Consider the following 19,311-nt stretch of genomic DNA (forward strand, 5'->3'; position numbering starts at 1 on the left):
TTTCCCATGTTCCGTGGGTTACATACCTCTCATGTGGGTTTTCTGTTTGCCAGATGCATTTACAGGATGCTGCTTTCTGCTGCCAGGGCAACTGTGACAATATTTTGTATCTCAGGTAGACAAGGGTAAGCGTCCCTTCAGGGAGACAAACTGGTTTCATCTAAGTAATTTAAGTAGGGAGATCCCAGAAAAAACTAGCCAATACCCATGTTGCTATATTATTGAATGTAGCAGAGAGACTTTGTGGGGATGGAAGGAGATGTAGGTTATAGTTGAGAGGAAAACTGGTGTGGACAGCACTGTAATTACAGAATGACTTATCAACTCTGACCACATGTCAAATTTTACTGTCCTCCTTAACGGAATTGTTTGGGAAAGGTGGAGTAGCATGGAGGTGAAGAATAAGCTCCTCATGCCAAAGCACAGTTGGCAGCTGGCCACCTTTTTTAATGTTTTATTTCCTTCATGACCTATTGTTGTCTGCCCTGACCTCTGTTTCAGCTCTTAGGCCCTGGCAACAGAGAGATCAGATTAGGTTAAATATTATATTGTTTAAAAACCAGTTGGCTGATAAGTACAGAATTCTTCAGTGGAGCTTTCTAATAAGATTTTCAACCAAAAACCAACCTGAAACATGATCCTGAACAAAAGTACTTCATTGCTTCACTCCTCGCTGCTGCCATATCATAGAACTATCACTTTATTTCAGATTTATTTTTTGAGGTTAAAAATCTCTGATTAGTGCTAAGCACCACTTGTTAATGTCAAGGATTTAGTACATTCTGTCTTTATTTGTTGATTGCTGGAAATGAATATGTTCCTTTTTAAGAAGGTACCATAAATTACTAACTTGCTTGGAATACAAGTGTAATTCTCCATTAACCCTCCCAAAATATATCGACAAATTCTGCTTTGTTACTCCAGTGCAGTTACAGGATTCTGTTGCCTCACACAGCTGAGTAGCAACTGCTGGTGGTGCCCTGTATTTCTAGCAGCACTTTTGAAAAAGTTAGTCTAAAACTAACTGTAAATTAATTAAATCTTGAGTGTACTTTCTTTTGCAGTTGAGGTTGCTGTGAAATTCCTTCACTAGTAGGCAGTGCGTTTTAATTGATTCACAATAAATTCAGCATCTGAAGTGATAGAAAGTCTGTTGCTAATTTACCCCACTCATCATGGGCTAAAGTGGTGGGCTGGGCGATCAGACTCAGTGACCTGATGTTGCGGAGATGTAAGGTGTTGTAACAGACTTAATTTTTTTTCCTATATCAAGAACAGGACAGAATTAAATTAAGTCTAAATTCTGTGAAGGGATTACTCCCTGCCTGTACTGGGTTTGTGTGGCCAGGTTTTGGCAGCCAGTGGCTATTGGGGTGGCTTCTTTGAGAAGCTTCTGCCATGTCCGACAGAGCCAATGCTGGCTGGCTTCAAAACAGACCCACCACTGGCCGAGGCTGAGCACATCAGTGGCAGTGGAAGCACCCCTGAGATAACTTATTTACAAAGGGGGAGAAGTTAGAGCACAACATCAGCCAGAGGAGAGGGATGAGAAGATGTGAGAGAAACAGCCCTGCAGACACCAGTAAAGGAAAGGGAGAAAGTGTTCTGAAACTTTGTGGAGGATGTTTCCCATGGAAGGGAGCCCACAGTGATGCAGAGGAGGAGTATGAAGAGTCCTCCCCATGAGGAGAAAGCAATCACAGAGACAATGATGACTGAAACCCCACTACCCATCCACTTGTGCTGCTGGAGATCTGGAAGCAGAAAAATCAGGAGTGAAGTTGAGCCCAGGAAAAGGAGGGCTTGGGGGGAAGGTGTTTTTTAAGATTTGGTTACATTTGGCATTATCCTACTCTGATTGGTAGCTAATTTCTCCAAGTCAAGTCTGTTTTGCCCATGACCGTCATTGGTGAGTGAGGTCTTCTCCCTGCCCTTATCTCAACCCATGAGCCTTTCATTGGATTTTCTCTCCCTTGCCCTGTTAAGGACAAGTGACAGAGTGGCTTTTGTGAGCGCCTGGCACGCAGCCAGGGTCAACTCACTGCATTCCTTAAGAGATTGAACAATGCCAGGTCTTGCCCCTGCAGGAGGCAGGCATGGGATGGAGCACACCTGCTCCGTCTTTTACTCCCTTGCTGGATATCAGCACCTCCTGTTTGTTGTTGTGGTGCTGGAGCTTCTTGATGGTCATCACCAGAGCGTACTCAGCCAGTTCTGGTTGGGGGTGGGATTCGGTAAGCTCTCCCAACAATTTACAAAACCCACCTGCATATACAAAATATACCAATCAAAGAGCTAATCTATGCAACCTTATTAAGGAATGGTGCATAGTCTAGGTACACTGGCATTCTCTGCTCTTCCCCTTGGAATGCTTTGCTGTGTCAGGAAATCTCCCTTCTGAGATCACACTAAGTGCACTGGCTGTCAAATACATGGTTGCAGTGGATGAAGTTGCAAGAGAAATTTATCTTGGCTTACAGAGAAATATAAGACACAGGCTATATCAGGCCACTGGCATAGGCTCTTGAGGCCTGGAGAGATTTTATGTGAAAAACAGCACAATGCTTGCTGTTCCAGTCAAAAGCCATCCTTGCACAGTCACGGCTGGTTATGTGGTAACTTGGCAGCATCAGTGTGGTCCTGGTTTGTCTGAAGGCTGTACGGTTTCTTATTGTTGGTAAGAACTCTTTCCATTATATGATTCTTCATCCTTTTTTTGTTTTCTCTTGGTACACCTCTTGTTTTTATAGTTCTTTAATGGAGGGGAACTGTGTCTTCTAGTCTGTTTACTTAGAAATATCCAATTAGAAGAGTAACTTGAAGAGATGGAGACACAGCTGCCAAAACTCCTAAAGGGAGAGAGAGGTGGAGGGAGAGGAGAGAAGATTTTGGGCTGGCAAAATGCAAGCAACATTGCCTGTCCTCTGCCAGCTATTTCCTAACACTTGTCTGTAAATTCATATCTGACTGTACATCTTGCACCCATTTGGTTTAAGCAACATCTGTAATGAATTTTAAAACTATAATTGAGTCTGGTGCTCAGCATATGTGATGTTAATGCTTGGAATGTGAAAATTTTTTTCTTGTTGCATTGCTTCTTTCATATGTTTTTTATCAGGCAGTGGCCAAGACTTTGAGACCAGAAAGGGAGGGGAGAGGATTTAGAGCATCTCTGTCTTGCCAATGTCTCATGTAAACACACATGTTGAAAAGACAGTTTTCTGTCCTTCCTTTGACACAGAACAGAGTAACCCAGGTATCTGTGATTCAGTGGTTCTCAAAACATTTATAAAGGAAAAAAAAAACAAACCAAACATAACTAAAAAAACCCCAAACCAAACTAGTTTTCTGGTAGTCAGATGATTAACATATCTGCCTATCTTCTTTTGACTCAGTGAAGACAGTCAGGAGCTGATTCATATGAGAACAGGAGAAAAGAAGGAAAAACTAATGAAGCAAAAATTCAGTACTACGTGTCCTTTTCTGTAGGTGAAAAATCTATTATTTTCATATATAAAAACATACCCATACCCCAAGAATGATCTCTGTACTTAAAAGGACAACTTTGCTACTGCTTTTCACATAGGAAAGAGGATGAAAATTTGTATCTGTCATAGGATGTTAGGCTTTGTTCATACCCACAGATATGTGTGCTGTGATGACAACTTGCAAACACCACTTTAATTTCTGTTTTCTTACAAAATAATGGGGCTTTCTCAGTATTTTTTTATGAAGTATTATATTATCTAGACTGACCCTAAGGCTCCTTACTTTCCTTCCTGACTATAGGTCTGTCTTCCAAGACTCACAACAACAACAAAGAAATCCCCACCAAACCTACTAAACGAGCTGAAAACAAACAAAACGTCTCCCCTCTCACTGAAAAAAAACCAATTCAAATACACAAAAAAACCACATATAAAGCCCACTCTCAAACCCCTACTTCTATCAGAGGAGCCTTGGCACAGGAGCATGTTAGAAATCTGGTATTCTTTTAGGAAGGCAATTGCAAAAGCTAGCCAATATTCAGGGGTAATTCCTACTCCAATCTTCAGCAAGATAAGCAAGACAGACACTCTGAGCCTCTTGGCTGACAGATTTCAGCCATGGCTTTGGATGTTTTCCCCATTTTCACCGCCTATGCTGCCTTTTGTGCAGCTAAAGGAACAAATTTGTGCTGTCCGTCCTTCCTGCTCTGTGTTTGCATCCTTACAGCAAAATGGGCACTATGTTGCCTAAGAGCATCACTTTCCCATGGCATTGTGAGGAATACTTTTAGGACCGTAGGTGTCAAACCGCAGTGTTCATGAATAGTGTAGATCTGACAGATCTTGTAATTGATAAACCTTCAGTGTTTTGGGCTTTCAGGAAATGATTTGTAGGTTGCCGAAACTTTCCGGTTTTGATTACAAAAAGTAAAGACACTATAGTTTGACATTTTAAATTCAGTAAGTTGAAATGGAAATCTTACAGGAATCTCCTCTGCCTATCTTTTGCCAACCAGGTACATGTTACATTTAACCTCAGGAGAAGCAAGGATGCTCTAAGAGTTCATGCAATGCAGTATTGCAAGAAAGCAGATATTTTGTGTTGCTGGTTAAAGATTAGACTAAAAAACCATCATTCGGCCCGAGTAACAGGTGATTTATGATTAAGCTGTTGCTACCTTTTTGCTGTAGAATAGATGGGAGATCAGTCTCTTTCTGTTTAGGTCGTGTCTTGGTTTGGAAAGACAAATATCTGTCAGGGAAAACTGGAGTTTCCCTTGGAATGGAGAATGTAAAAACCCCCTCCCTCCAAATTACTACAATTTTGCAATTAGAAGCTTTCAGGTAAAAAAAAATGGGAATAGCAAAAAAATGCAAATGCAGTAATAAAAAAGGGAAAAAAAACCAAAACAAAACAAAACAAAACAAAACAAAAAAAAAAAAAAACCAAAACAAACAAAAGTCCTAGAGAACCCTGACAGAGTCAGAGATACGACCTGACACCCTGTTGTCAGGGTGTTAGAAGCAGTCCAGATAAATCCTCCTGGAGTGACAGATGTGGTTCTGTTGGAATAGAGATGATCCTGTAGCAGCGGTGAGATGAGTCCGGTCTTCCTCTGTCAATCCAGTGGAAAACAGGCTGCTTGGTGTTCCTACAGCTCAGTTTTTATCTTGGTAGGGAAGGCTGGCTTCCCCCCCACTGGGTAGAGCATCTCACAATGGGGTGATGAAATGTGTCATGTCACTGTTGAGCCTTAATGGCCCATTAACAGGAGATATGCTCCAGAGGGTGGACAGTGGTGGAAGAGATAAGAAATACTGCCCCACCTGGTTTTAACAGATGGTCTGTTATCAGAAGGCATCTGGCCCCCTCCCCCCGGGAGTTACAGGAGATAAAGGAAAAACACCAAACATCTCTCCAACTGCTTTCAACAGATGAAATAGAATACACATTTTTTTTTGTTACATAACCCAAGACAGGTTGTCATGCATATTTTCTACAGAACAGTTTCTCAACATTGTCTTGATGGAATTAACAGTCTTAAAAAACAAAACAAACAACCACCCCTAGGAAAGAAGGTCCCCCCAACAATACAGTAGAAACCACTTATTCAGAGACATCTGCAAGAAACATGGAGTGAACTGACAAACTTAAACTCTTCTCTTAAAGGAGACTGACAGCATCATATTTAACACCACATGTTTATATAAATGTGGATATATATGCATATAGGACCTTATTAGCCAGTAACTCAGATTAATACTGAGTGCTTGAGCAAAGTGTTGACTAGTGTGTGTAGTTAATTAGATGTAAGCATCTAACGAACCCTGTCAGCAGTTGCTTCCTATTAAATCATTATCTGCTACAGAAACACGTTAATACAGTTTTCTTTCAATACTAGAGTTAGAATAGATGTATGAAAATTACATCTAGGTTCATGTTGCTAAACCCTATCTCTTTTGAGAGAAGTGGATGGTATTAAATTTGTTTTAGTTGCTTCTGATAAAGGCTATAGCAATTGCCATTGGGGGTTTTGGCAAATGGTAGTGTTTTCCCTTATGCACCAAAGTCTAGACTGAACATGGAGAGACTGAAATGCCTGAGCAAGTAACATCATCTTTTTAATATCCTTCCCTAAATTTAATATGGACAGTCAACGTAGCTTGGCATTAGAAAAGCTTTTTAAAGGAATTACGTTGGAATACTTACCTTTTTTTAGTGGGCTTCTTTAATGCTTCTAGGTTTACAAGAAAAATATAGTTTCCCATCTTGATTCTGCACCTGCAGTGAAGCAGGAGCTGTGAAATAGTAGTTCAACCAGCCAAAATTAGCAAAAACATGCCTTCCACAGAAACAACCAACTAAAACACAAAACCCCCAAAATACTTGTCATGACCAAGCCCTTCTCTAAATGCTACTGTTTTGCTTGTGTGATGTACCTTCTTCATACTAGCTTTTCTGCTTGTAGATCTTTAGGTCTTTGCATATGTATGGCTTAAGCCACATCACATGAGCTGTCTGCTTCCTGCTTCTTCCTTTTTATCAGCAAGGGTTGTGCCAGTGTCAGTCTTCCAAGTTTGCTTTTTTCCTTCCTGGTATTCTGGTTAACTACAGCTTTGCTGAGTTTTCTTGAGAGAGATTTTTTATAGTGTTTGTTACTGATGTTTTTGTAATGGAAAGTTTATGGTCTAAAATTAATTGTTAGCTGGTTTTATTCAGTAGCAGTGATTTTTTGCGACTTCCCAGGCAATTTTGGAAGACCCCTAAAAACTTGGTTGTGCTGTATTTATTAATTCCTTCTCTGCGTGTATGGCTGCAGTATTCTTTTATGGTTTCTTTATTACAAAAACATAAAGTGCTCTTTTTTATGAAATTAGTTTGTTTGGGGTTTGGGTTTTGTTGCTTTTTTGATTTTTTTTTTTTTGTAATAACATTTTACTTAAACAAAAGGACTGCTTTATGCAATACTCTATAATAATGATTTTTAGTCATCACTCCTAAGAACAAGTGAGAAAAGTAGCAGGAGCCAGACTCTGAGTTTGAACTTTGAACTCTTTTTCAGCATTTGGTTTTGGGATTTTATCCCAGAGAAAATTCATGTTGTCCTGCTTCCAAGGCTGCCTTTCAAAAACACCTTGTGTTGGCTGTCTTCTATTCCAACTGACATGACTGAGAGTACCCTTAAGCCTTCTCTGAATCTTGATTGGTATGAAGAAATAAATTATGAGTGAGACTTGTAGGACAGGAGCGTTAAGCTTGCTGTTAGCCATTTTTACACTATATATACACCAAATTTATCTCTAGGATGATCTTACCTACATGCTCACTGTTTGCTTAACTGTGAAAAAATGAAGAAATAGCAAAATAAGTGCAAGTAATCAGCAAATCTACGACAGATCCTTGTAGTGGCAGACCCTACAAATATACAATAAACCAGAATTATAGTAGTGAAAAATATGAAGTTTAAAACATCCTAGAAGGGCTTTTTGAAAGGCAGTTTGTAATTTGTCAGGTGTTGAAATCTATTCTTTGTCCTCAAAGCATTTTTGCAGGTGCTGGAAAACACATTGAGCTTATCTGATGTGTGACAGTTGTTATTTAAAAAAGTCACGTGTTAGAAAAGCAGGCGCCACTAAACAAGAAGATCTGACAGTTCCATCTGCAATGTTTTTGCTGGCAAAGTAAATGAGATGCTGTTCCAAAGTCTGTACAAAGCATGCTGCAAACCTCTAACACTGGAAAGAACTTAAGAGTTTAATGTGTTCTGGCTTCACGTTACATAAACAGGGGTCCCAATGGTCCTATATTGATTGGGCTTGTGTTGCACCGCTGTTTTTGTGGGTATATGCTAGCCCATAAAATCACATTTTTGTTTTTGCCTGCCAACTCCTTGCTATTGCTTTGTCTATTAGACTACAGTGGTAAGTGCTACAGCTGGTGTGCTCAGGGATTCAATGCAGAACAGTTAAACCACTAAATTTTAGGCTGATAAGCCGGAGAAAAACTCTTGCAATTTGATAGTACAATTAAAAATATGTCATGAATTGTCAGGACTGCTTTATGCTGTTTGGATACATCGTCACTGTGTATCCCCTGGTATCAGCACAGGCTAACATCACAAGCACTACAAATACTTTGCAGCACATCTCTAGCAGTCACAGCCTCATAAAATGACTTTACCAGGGGTAGTCAGATGGGGAGAAGAGCCTGAAGTGAAAGATCATGTTTAGTATACTCCATTTTTAAAAAAAATATTCTTTCTCTAACCATACCCATTTTGGGTTTCGGTAAACCTTTCTGTCATCCTTGCATGTGAGTGTGGAACATGAAGTTTTAGTGAAATTGGGAAGCCTTTCTAGTTTTTTTTTGACAGGTTGGCATTTGACTTATGCAGGAAGATACAAAGAATCTAAATTTTTTCTTTAGCAGGCAGCAGTGAAATTGACTTAATAGTCCTTGTACAAAGGACACTGCAGCTTCCACAGCCAACTGCAACAGTGTTGTGTTTAGACTTCATTGAAATAGTGACATAAAGCAAAGATGTCTGATACCTGTGTGGTGGGTGAAGGACTCTGCAAACGGACATCCTTAGACTCAGGATTCAGTTCATGTGGGCACCTCCTGCTTCCTGTCACATCCATCTTCTTCTCTGATGGGAACTGACTTTTTAGAAGGGCCTGCTGTGTTGGGACAAGGACTAATGGTTTCAAACTAAAGGTGGGTAGATTTAGACTAGATAGAAAGAAGAAGTTGTTTACTGTGAGGGTGGTGAAACACTGTCATAGTTATCCCAAAGAGGTGGTGGATGCCCCATGCCTGGAAACATTAAAGCTCAGGTTGGATGGGGCTCCGGAGAATAACTAGATGTTAAATTTTAAAACCAAAGTATTTTTCAATTTCCATATCATCCTGAGATATCATTATATTATCACAATATCTATTATTCTAACTCATTAAAATGCATTATGTAGTATTCTAGAATAACTTAGAGTACATTATATTACTATTTTTTCTTTAACAGTATTTGGGTATTTTATTCTGTTTGTTTGTTAGTTTTTCCAGGTGGGTCAAAGTCTATTTTTAGCTGAGTAAATGCATAACAGAACACTTTCTATCATTCTATTATAACTGAAGAAAATTAAGGAACTTCTCCTGACTATGAAAAAAATTTGCCAGAGTCTTGCAGGGCAGGAGTATTGCAATGGAAAGAGATGAGTTGCAAAGGAAGTACTAGAATACTAGCTGGTTCTTTTTTTTTTTTTTTTTTTTTTCCCAAGAATGATAGAAGAGGCACACCCACCTCCCAGAAATGATGAATACACTGTGGAGTTTAAAGGACGGTGAGACTGAGGTTAGGTGAAAGCTGTACTAAGTTTAGGATGAATCTTCTCTTCCTCAGCATTTGATTCAGAGACTGCTTTGGATCCCAAGGACCTGAGCCATCAAGTTTGTGCAGTGTGAGTTGAAACAAGCCACTTCTTTTCATAGTAAATTGGGATTTCTCATTGGTCATTTAATCTGTATGGCTTTGCTGAATGGAATATGTAGGGTTTAGCATGACTGGTAGCCATGTGCAAAACAGACCATGACTGAGTCATGGAATTATCTCTAAGTAACAGATGCACTTGTCAGATAAGGCTTGTAATTGTGGTGAAGAGTTCTACCACTAAGCGTGGTGAGGAGGTTACTCTTGCAAAGTGAAGGAGCAGAGCTCCTTGCAGCACTTTGCAGCCCTGGTCCTACATTTGCTCCATTAGTTGCCGAATTGCAGAGATAGTGAAAAGTTGTCAAAGGGTGGACATCATCTGGTTCTCCCTTAACTGTTTTCCAAGTGGAAACAATTTGCTCTTATGAATGAGCACGATAAAAATTTCCTCCTTGCTTGTGTGTCTCTGACCCACTGAAAACAAGGAAACATAAACACAGCACATAGCCATTATATCTGCTGGTGTGGCAGGGTGAGACAGCGAACTGAAATTCTTCTGTGCTGCAGACAAGAGGCACAGCTGTAAACCAGTTGAAAATCTGCACAGCCACTACTGCTGTGCACCCAGAAGGCTCTAGGTGTAATGTAACCAGGCAAAAAGACCTCCAGAAAAGTGTTTCCATTTCTGGAATAATACTTCTGCCCTGGCTTGTAGAGTAGTTTTGTTACACGGGTGTCCTCCACGGAATGATATGATCTGTCTTTTGTATGTTGGACCTACCTCAGAGATGCCAAGCAGGGCAGCATCTGGGGTTTGGAGCCTTGGGAATAAACTGCTCCCTGTCTCAGACCCTCCTTCATGTTCAGGAACATAAAGTTGTGATTATTATGGCAAATAAATGTTCCAGGTCTAGGTCACTGTTTCCATTTCTCTTAAGAATATTTATGGTCAGAATAATTAATCATTTAAGCAGTCAAAACTGACAGTAGGTATTTGATGTAAGAAATCGCACAAGGAAAGAAAACTTGGCAAGAGGTTGTGGGAATACTGAAGTGGCCTTCTGCATTGTTGGAAGTGACAGTTCTGTTCATTGTTTCCCTTGGATCTTCTCATTAGTCAGCTGGGTAGCTTTGTGCCTGCCGTGTTTCGCTGAGGTTGGGACACGGGGCTGCGCGGTGATCACACAATTGTGCACGCAGCTTCGGCTCCTGTAGTCTTGCCACAGAACAAAAAGGCCATTGTTTCCAGCATAATAATAAAGCAGGAAAAAAATCACAAAGGTCTTTCCTCTAGATAGAAGGCTGACTTAGCAGCAGGCAGGAGAGAACTAGCAAGGAGTTTATCTGCTGGAAATGGCTTCTGCAGTTTGCATTTTTGTTTCATCTTGTTTTACTGATGGCTGGAGAAGATACTTAATGCTTAAACTGCAAAATCAGTTGGGGTAGATATCTGACTGGTAGCTGATGATATGAGTAATCTAGCACTGGAAACTCTTTTGATTTTTTCGGGGTATTTACAGTTCAGTTTTTAGAACAATTAAACCTTAGTGGAGGAGCAACAGTGCTTTTGTACGTGTACATTCTCCTGGCAGACTGAGAGCCCTTTAGTTACTTGTTAGGAACAGAATACATTGTTAGAAAATACTTAATGATTGCCAAACTAGACTAAATAATACACATTAGTCCTTTCTGGGAGGCAGGCTCTGCTTAAGTAAATTAAGTTATGAAGCCTTTTCTTGGAAAATCCACTCTTGAAAGGTATCAATGGAACAAAATACCTCAGATGTCAAATCTAATTTTATTGGGTCAGCACAACTCAGAAAAGAAGCGGCCAGACACTTTTTTTTTTTAAATTCCACTTCTTATCAGACGTAGCATATCCTCCCTCACCCCCGTCTCTGTTCAAAGGGGCTGTGTAGCAGGCCTGAGCAGTGCTGTGTGTGGAGATATGTAATTTGTGTTATGGTGATTTCTAGGATCACCTCCAGGCAGTGGGATTGCAGCTTCACTATTGATGTACATGTTGGAGGAAGCATTCACAGAAACTACATTCCTACATCTGACCTCCTACCATGGCCAGTTTGGACTCTTACTGTGCCCTATTCTGCTGTCAGTAGCATTGTGTGGTGCTGAGCTAGAGCTTGTAATAGCAAAATGTAAATCTTAATATACCTATTGATAGGTACATTACACACACATATATAACGTATGATATAAATGATGAAATAATTGTTCTGTAGTTTCTTGTGCAAACACTTGTGTTATTTGCATATAGACACTTCCCCTTCTAGATGAGATCACTTGTGGCTTTAGGCAACTGCCCAACAGATAATATGATTCTCAGCAGAGCCTGTATTTAAAAGCTGTTAGGAGTCGGCCTTCTGGCACAAACTAAATTTTATTGAATGGTTTGCACTAGCTTGGCAAGAGGTGTCTTGTTCCTGGAGATGTACTACATTGAAAGCATAAGAAAAATATTATTTCATGGGGAACTTTATGGGAACTTCATGTAAGAACTTTATGGGCAGTCCACAGTCATCAGTTATTTCTTAGTGAAACTGGACTTTACCACTTCTACAGTGAGAAAAATGAAGAATATGTAGTTACCAGATAGAAAATATTGCCTACTAGGTTTAGGAAATAAGGGTGACTTTTTTCTTGTAAATGTTATCAAAAATACTGACTATTGCAAGTGGTCTTGCATTGCCAAGTAAGCTAGAAACCTGTTGGTTGTTTTCCTTTGTTCATTTTTCTAACAGTAAAAATAGAAAATATTCATTTTGATGGTGGGTAAATGAGAATTATATCCACATGACCCAGAAATGGGCATAATAGACATAATAGAGTCAATGTTATAATGGCATAATAATGGAGACATTAGAATTTCCAGAGGAAAACCTGCCAAGTGGATATGCCTCATTACACACAATGATGGTGGTGATAATACTTCATCAAATAAGTATTCAAAGAAGAACTTTGAGAGCATCAATAACTTAGCCCGTTGTATGTAAAAAAGTTTTACCAACAAACTTCGTTCTAGTGTCACAAACAGTTCCTGCCATTTGCAGAGGGAGAAGGTCTTTGGAAATTGAAACAGTAACTAGAGAATAACTTCTGGCAGCTCTGTGTTTTATGGGAGCTGCAGCTGATCAGTGCTATGCTTTGAAATAGAGTTGTATTGTCTGACATGCCTGCTACACTGAAAAAATTTAGCTTTTTTAAATGTGAAACTTCTCAGAACATTTTTTCCAATGTTCCAATTCCCCTGACTTCAATTTTCTCTTTCCCCCCCCATATCAATTTAGGTAAGCTCTTCTTCCTAGGTTTTGGAGCTTGGGCTCCCTAACCCTTACATGCAGCCTTACTTGAATATTCCTGGCAAATGCAATAAAGCTGGGAGTCTTTTTAGGTAATTGATGGCAGGCTCCAGAAGGAAAAATAGTAGCCAAGATAGGGAGAAAAAATATGTTGAAATTTATATTTGAACACTGTAAACCTGTAAACAGAAGAGTTGGACCCCTTCTAGGAAGTAGTCTGAAAACCCAGAAGGAATTTTGTTTTGTTTTGTTTTGCGAAAGGAATTTGAGGTAGAGATTCACTAATCTGTCCTTGGGATAGTGAAGTGAGAAAAGGAAAGGTCTTCTGAAATAAAACATGTATCCGAAGGAAGAGTAGGAACCAGGTTGGCTTCTCATCTTGCTGAGATGTAATCTGCAGCCCAGCTGGCAAGCAGCAAGCACTGTAGAGGCAAATGAAGGGTGCTGTGGCTGGCTTATGCCCAGGCTGCCAGAGAGTCCTAGTCAGTCTCTCTTGGGTTGTGATAACTCAAGTGATGACGGATCTACCTGTTGGTGCTATTTTCTGGAAGAAGTAGTCATGAGGTATTGATTAAATTCCCTTCAAAAGCAGGAGGCCAAATTGTCTAATATCTCATATGTCAGCTGCTGCTTTGCTGGACTGCTGGAGTTGCAGACAAATAGAAAGTTCTGATGTCACTTTTCCCCTTGGCTTAATATGGTCTGGTCCATGCCATCAACCCTGCTGACTGTTTGAGAGAGGCAGAGCCACTTTGTGGTTGGAGTTCTTGGCAGTTTCCCTATAGACTGGAGGAGACAACAGGACAGTCCTCCCCTTGTCTGGCTCTGTTACTGTCTGGGGTAACCCTTCAGTGATGCTGAATTCCTGTTTGAAACAGAAATGTGAATTTAGGTGACTTAACTTGACGTTGTCCTCATTTCAGCCCGCTAGACTTCATTTTTTCTTAGTAGCTGGCTATAATGTTGTGTTTTGGATTTAGAAAGAGAAAAATGTTGATAACACTGATCATATCAGTGATAAGATCAATGTTATCACTAATATCACTGATGTTTTAGTTGTCACTGAGCAGTGCTTACTCTGAGTCAAGGACTTCTCAGTGTCTCAGGCTCTGCCCATGAGTAAGTGTGCACAAAGCTGTGAGAGAGCATGGCCAGGACAGCTGACCCAAACTGGCTGAAGAGATATTCCATACCACAGAACATTATGCACACTATATAAACTGGGAGGGTGGCCAGGAGAGATCTGGGTTTTCCCATGTTAATTTTTAATCTGGTCCAGAAACACCTTCAGCATGGGCTATGCAGTGGGAACATGAGGCCAGACATGCAGCATATGCATGTTCTCCTGAAGTGGTTGGTGGGAAAAGTGATGCACAAAACAGCAGGGCCCTCAGCAGTGCTACGCAAGTAGCTGCTGTTTTGACAAAAGCGTGGGAAGTGACTGAGACTTGATAGGATGGTCACAGGCACACGTGAATTCAGCTCCAGTACAGACAGGCATTGTCATTTTCATCAGAGATCCAGATGTCTGGAAGAGATGCACACAGAGTGGTGAGAATGGTCCTCAGGACACAGTCCAAAAACCCCAGCTTAGTCAGTCTAAGAGCAGTGAACCAGCTGTCAAATATCACTGTTATTTGTTTCCAAGTTTTCAAAGTTGTGTTTTTTTTTTTTCTTTTAACTTTCGCTTTTTAATCCTTTGCTTGTCCAGACACAGTTAAATTTTGTTTCAAGGATAGCAAAGTTCCGTGACTCATCAGAGGTTACCTTACCTGCTGAAACTCAGATGTAACAGGCAGTTGCAGCCTTGTTTGGGTAAGAGAAAAGTTGTTACTACACAAGCAAACATTTTCTACTTTTTCTAGATATTCTGAAAGAATTTCTAGAGTTTCTTGGGAGGGGCTTTTTACTGATTTTGTTTTGAGTCAGCTTTTGATAACTAACTGGTCTGACCAGCAGTTGGAAAGAATAGTTGTTTGGATCATTTTACACTGCTTTATGGCAAAGATTTTACTTCCAACTATCTTAGAAATGACAAGGGCAAGGTGCTGATATTTTGTCCTGCCAAGGTCTTTTAGTTTGAATGTGGACTTATGAACTTTGTCTACAGGCTGAATTGGCCTTGAGTTTTCTTTGTTAGTGGTTTTCAGAAGACCATTAATATTTTGTGGTTGAATGGACTTCACATAGATGCTCATCTTCTGCTCCCTCTTCTGACCATACTATGTTCCTAATCAGCAATTTAACAAGGTTATAGTGTGGTTTGACTGACTGCAGAAGGCACCTGTTTTTCTGCTTTGTATGTATTAATGGCAAAGTTCATCTGCTTTCACTTGAACTGTGATATAGTCATGGATAGGTAAGGGGTGGTATTTTATTCCTCTTAAGCTAGCAGTAGGTCCAGGCATTTTTACTTTCCCAATTTCTAGTATTTTCAAATGATCCTGTGTAAAGCTCAACCATGTGGAAACAAACAGATCATACTTAATCTAAGAGTTTGTGGCTCATAAAAGGATAACCAAAGCAAGCCAATGAAATTAATGAGCTTCTAGATTTGGTGTTTCCTTTTTAGCACACTTTGAGTGTTACTGTGGAACTCTTTACTCCAGGTATGGGTTGGTTAGGATTATGTTGCAAGAAACCATAGAGTTTGCTTTCTACTTTTGACGCAGTAACTGTTTTGACAAGTGATTGTGTGATTAAAGGCCCTGTAGTGACACAGTAATGACTGAAACCCTGTGGGTTTTCTGTATGCCTGTAACAGACGTATTTATCAGATATTTATCAGCGTAATTTTCAATAGCTGGGCAGGCAGTTGTTCTGCACTGCGAAAGTGAAGCAAGTGTTTGAACAAAACCCTGCTGTCACTTGGCAGCGCTGTTGTGAGCACAACCTGTAGCTATGTAAAAGACCACTCATGTTCGGTATGTTGCTGGCAAACTGCTCATTTTATTTTTGATGGCAGATCCCCAAGTGTCTGTACACTGCAGCACAAGGCAGCAGATGTAGCAAGAATTCACATACACACACTTCTGCCTTAAAGCACTTTCTCTCTTTTCATAGAGGGACGGTTTAGGATTGGAGCTCCTTGGTTTTATGCTTCTTTTCATCCTATCATATTCCCTTCCTAGCCCTGTTTATAGCACCCTGTTCTTTTGTGCGCAGATGACAAACATTGAGATCTCTGCATTGATTAATCTTAATCAAGTACTCTTGTTTTTATTTGGGAGCCAGGTTTGGTATGTCTTAATGTTTTCCCAGCATCTCTGCTTTCTTGGTAAGTTTTAAGAGCATTTAGTGACCTGTGATAGGAGTGGCTCTGTAAAATGCTGACTGCAATTTTATATTCCTTTATTTAATTTCTTTGGTTTGTTAGAATTTTGATGGTTATGCAACAGCACTGAAAGTTTACAAGTATAAGAACTGAAATCCTATATTTATCTTTGTCCTGAGTCTCTCCCAACTCAGAATACTCTGTGAAAGAAGAAACAATCAGAAAATGAAATGTGATAGGGGAAAAAAGAAATATAATAAAAAAGCTTTTGAAGTTTCTAGCTTTATTTCATGAGCTATAAACTCTAAAGACCCAAAATCTGCTAAGGTTGTTTAAGTGTGGTAGTACTGGGTGTTTTTGTCTCTCCTTGCACTGGAAAGGAGCTACAGTTAGGGGACTGAATACAAACTTCAGTCTGGTATCCAATCCTAACCTGAAACTTGGCCTAGGAACCGAAGATCCCCATTTCTCCAAAATGATTTTACAGGATCTGTGTCTCAGTCAGGCTCTGGTTTCCACCTTAACCATGCAAACTTGTGATTTTCACATCTTTGTGACCCTTAAGTCAAAATTAGGCATTTCTGGCTGCTTCTTTTGTGTTGTAATGCAGGTCAGAAAGCAACAAAATTCTGGGAGTGGCAAGCTTGTGAAGGTAAATGCTGCCAAGTTCCTCACAGCCTTGGTTTGAGCTGCAAATGTACACTAGTGATTGAGATAAGTACAAGCTGTCCTGAGATGCTTGCAGGACAGGAGGGAGTTGCTGCTTGGAGCATGTAATACCCTAATGGCAAGATTCTTTTTTCATGACTTTTTGCATTAAAAGTTCTGCTCTAGAAGAGAAAGGAAAACAAACATAATCATAAATCTGTGTTATAAGAAAGGAACAAAGCAATGAGATTTTCAATAACCATATGTTGAAGATCATGGAAAGCAATTGCATCTAAAAATCCTTCATTAGGCACTGCTCTGAAGTTGTATTTAATCCATTTTCTTGACAGTTCATGGAAACTTAGAATGCATCTTTGCATGGCACTGATTTAACTGCATAGCTTCACTTGAGCTAGGTCTTTCTCTTTCTTTTGATCCATAAAGTCACTGTAATCCAGCTAAGTAATGTAAATTGCTTATTTCTCATCTGTGGCATATCCAAATGTTCATCTTTTCAATCTAGAGTATCACAATATATTGTGTAAAGCAGCATTCCTCTCCAAATTATTTGCCAGTCTTCTACCATTCTTGACCTTACTCCTTTTCATAATCATTCAACTTCATTCTCACATTCCCAGTTATTCTTCCCATTCTCCCTTCACTGTTTCTTGGCTAAAATAAGAGCATAAATTCTCTGGGCCAGAGTCTGTGTTAATCTACTGCACTAAGAGGTGCCATAAAGTAACATAAATATCTGAAGTATAGGTATGGATGGATGACTTATGGGACAAAGGGGACTGCAATAAAGGAATGTGTTTAATTGCTTGCTTGGGTTTTAGTGGGATCAGAACAAGTTGAGAGCTCTTTTGAAAAAAATGATACTTCTTAATAAGATGTATCTTGGCTTCTGCAGGTAGTTAGTAATTTTTTGTTTCTTTGTTTGGGAAGCTGAAACTACTGGAAATCATTATTTGTGACTCTAGAAAGAGCTGGTCCTCTGAAAAGATGTGAAAGTTGCTTGGCTGAACTTACAGCACATTAAGGACTGCTGCCAGCTCACTGGCAAATGAGCAGGTCTTCCAACAGCCAAGATCTATAGCTTTAACTTGAATAGCAGAAACTGGTGCTCAAATAGATTAGCAATGCTTTACATAGCCTTATCTTTCATCAGTCCAGGAGAGACTTGTTGCCATATTAACAAATTCCTTTAGGACACTGTTTTGTTATTTAACACAAGCTTGGCAGAGCATCAGACAAAACAGTTCTTCTGTTCTCCCTAAGCTATTGTTCTTTCCTTCTAATCTTCTGTAAAGTCTGTTACAGGATCCTGCTTCTCTTCTGCAACTTCTGTCAACAGTTTCTAAGAAAAATCTTCAACATCCCAAAATAAAAGCAAAGCACCCTGACCCCTAGCCTGCCATGTCTCTCAGGTTTGTGGGCATGGTGTGCTGGTCCCATGCTGCATTCCCTGAGATGCAGTCACCTCTGAATATGCCTGCAATGTCCTCTGCTTTACTGGGTGACTGATCTTAGCACATAGGCACGTGTGTTTTGTGTGGCTATAATTTGCATCCATGTGCAGATTTGTGTAGAAGAGCCACATGTAGTTTCTCACTGCAACATCCTTCTGCTAGTGATGCTGGATGTGCCCTTTCCATTCCTAGATCCTCACAGGGCCTTTTCCCCACCTCAGGTCTAGAGACACCTTGGCATTCAGAGCTACTGCAGCTCCTTCTCTCGTGTGAATGGATAGAAAAGAATGTGAGATGACCCTCAGAGGCAAGAAAACATTCAGTAACAGCACCAAGCTGTTTTCAGATGAGGAATAACTTCTCTCCATGGAAAGAGCATTCCTCAATAACCTCGTTATATAAAACTTTGTAAAGCTCTTTAAAAGGCTCGAGCCTGTGAGATGCCTAATGCTGTGCACTGCTGTGGAAGTCATGGGGAGTCACAGCAGGCGTTGCTTGCTTGCAGGAGACAAAAAGGATCTGAGGAGATTGGGGAATTAGACACTGGTGTATTTATTAAGTCAAGTAACAATGTTCATGTGACTGTTGCATGCTAAATGCATATTTTAAGCAAAGCAGAAAATTGATTCTCTTTAATTAGAAATCTGGTACACAAGGGAGTGAAGGTTCTTCCATTGAGTGGTTCTTCCAAGGTGTGCTGTTAGTGTAACTTATTACAGAAGCCTGGTAGTTAATTCTCCCAGATGATGAAAGGGACAGTTGAGGCCATAGAAACAGCTGGCAACTTATTACAGATCCTGTAGTTTCCTGTGAGTGCAGAAATATCGTCATATCTCCTTCAGGGCTGTACAAAGAGCTTGCAAACTTCTGTTAGCTAAATGTGCAGCAAATAGGTTTATCAACTTAGTGTATTTTAAGTGTCACATACCAGCAGGTTGGGTGAAAATAAAGGAATGAATAAAAAGTGTTTGTGGGGAAAGATATGAACTAAATGTAGTGACAGGTGAGTGTAAGAACACTTGCCTATAAGATAGTCATGAGTGAGAAGAGAAAGTAGGACTGTATCTAAAACTAATCCTTAATGCTTGCCTCTTTCACCAGCATTTTGGGCTCTGCTGGTGTGAAGCATGTATTGCTCTGCCTTCCCTCTGGCTTCACAGAGCCTGTAATGCATCTGCACCTACA

The 19,311-nt window shown here is 40.0% G+C and overlaps 1 protein-coding gene across 1 annotated transcript in view; it reads left to right on the forward strand.

Annotated features, from left to right (window-relative positions):
- Positions 1–19,311, forward strand: part of FBXL7 (F-box and leucine rich repeat protein 7) — a 174,715-nt gene that overhangs the window by 93,326 nt on the left and 62,078 nt on the right. The window lies entirely within an intron of this gene.

Source organism: Prinia subflava, chromosome 1 (assembly GCF_021018805.1).
Source record: "Prinia subflava isolate CZ2003 ecotype Zambia chromosome 1, Cam_Psub_1.2, whole genome shotgun sequence".
NCBI classification, from domain to species: domain Eukaryota; kingdom Metazoa; phylum Chordata; class Aves; order Passeriformes; family Cisticolidae; genus Prinia; species Prinia subflava.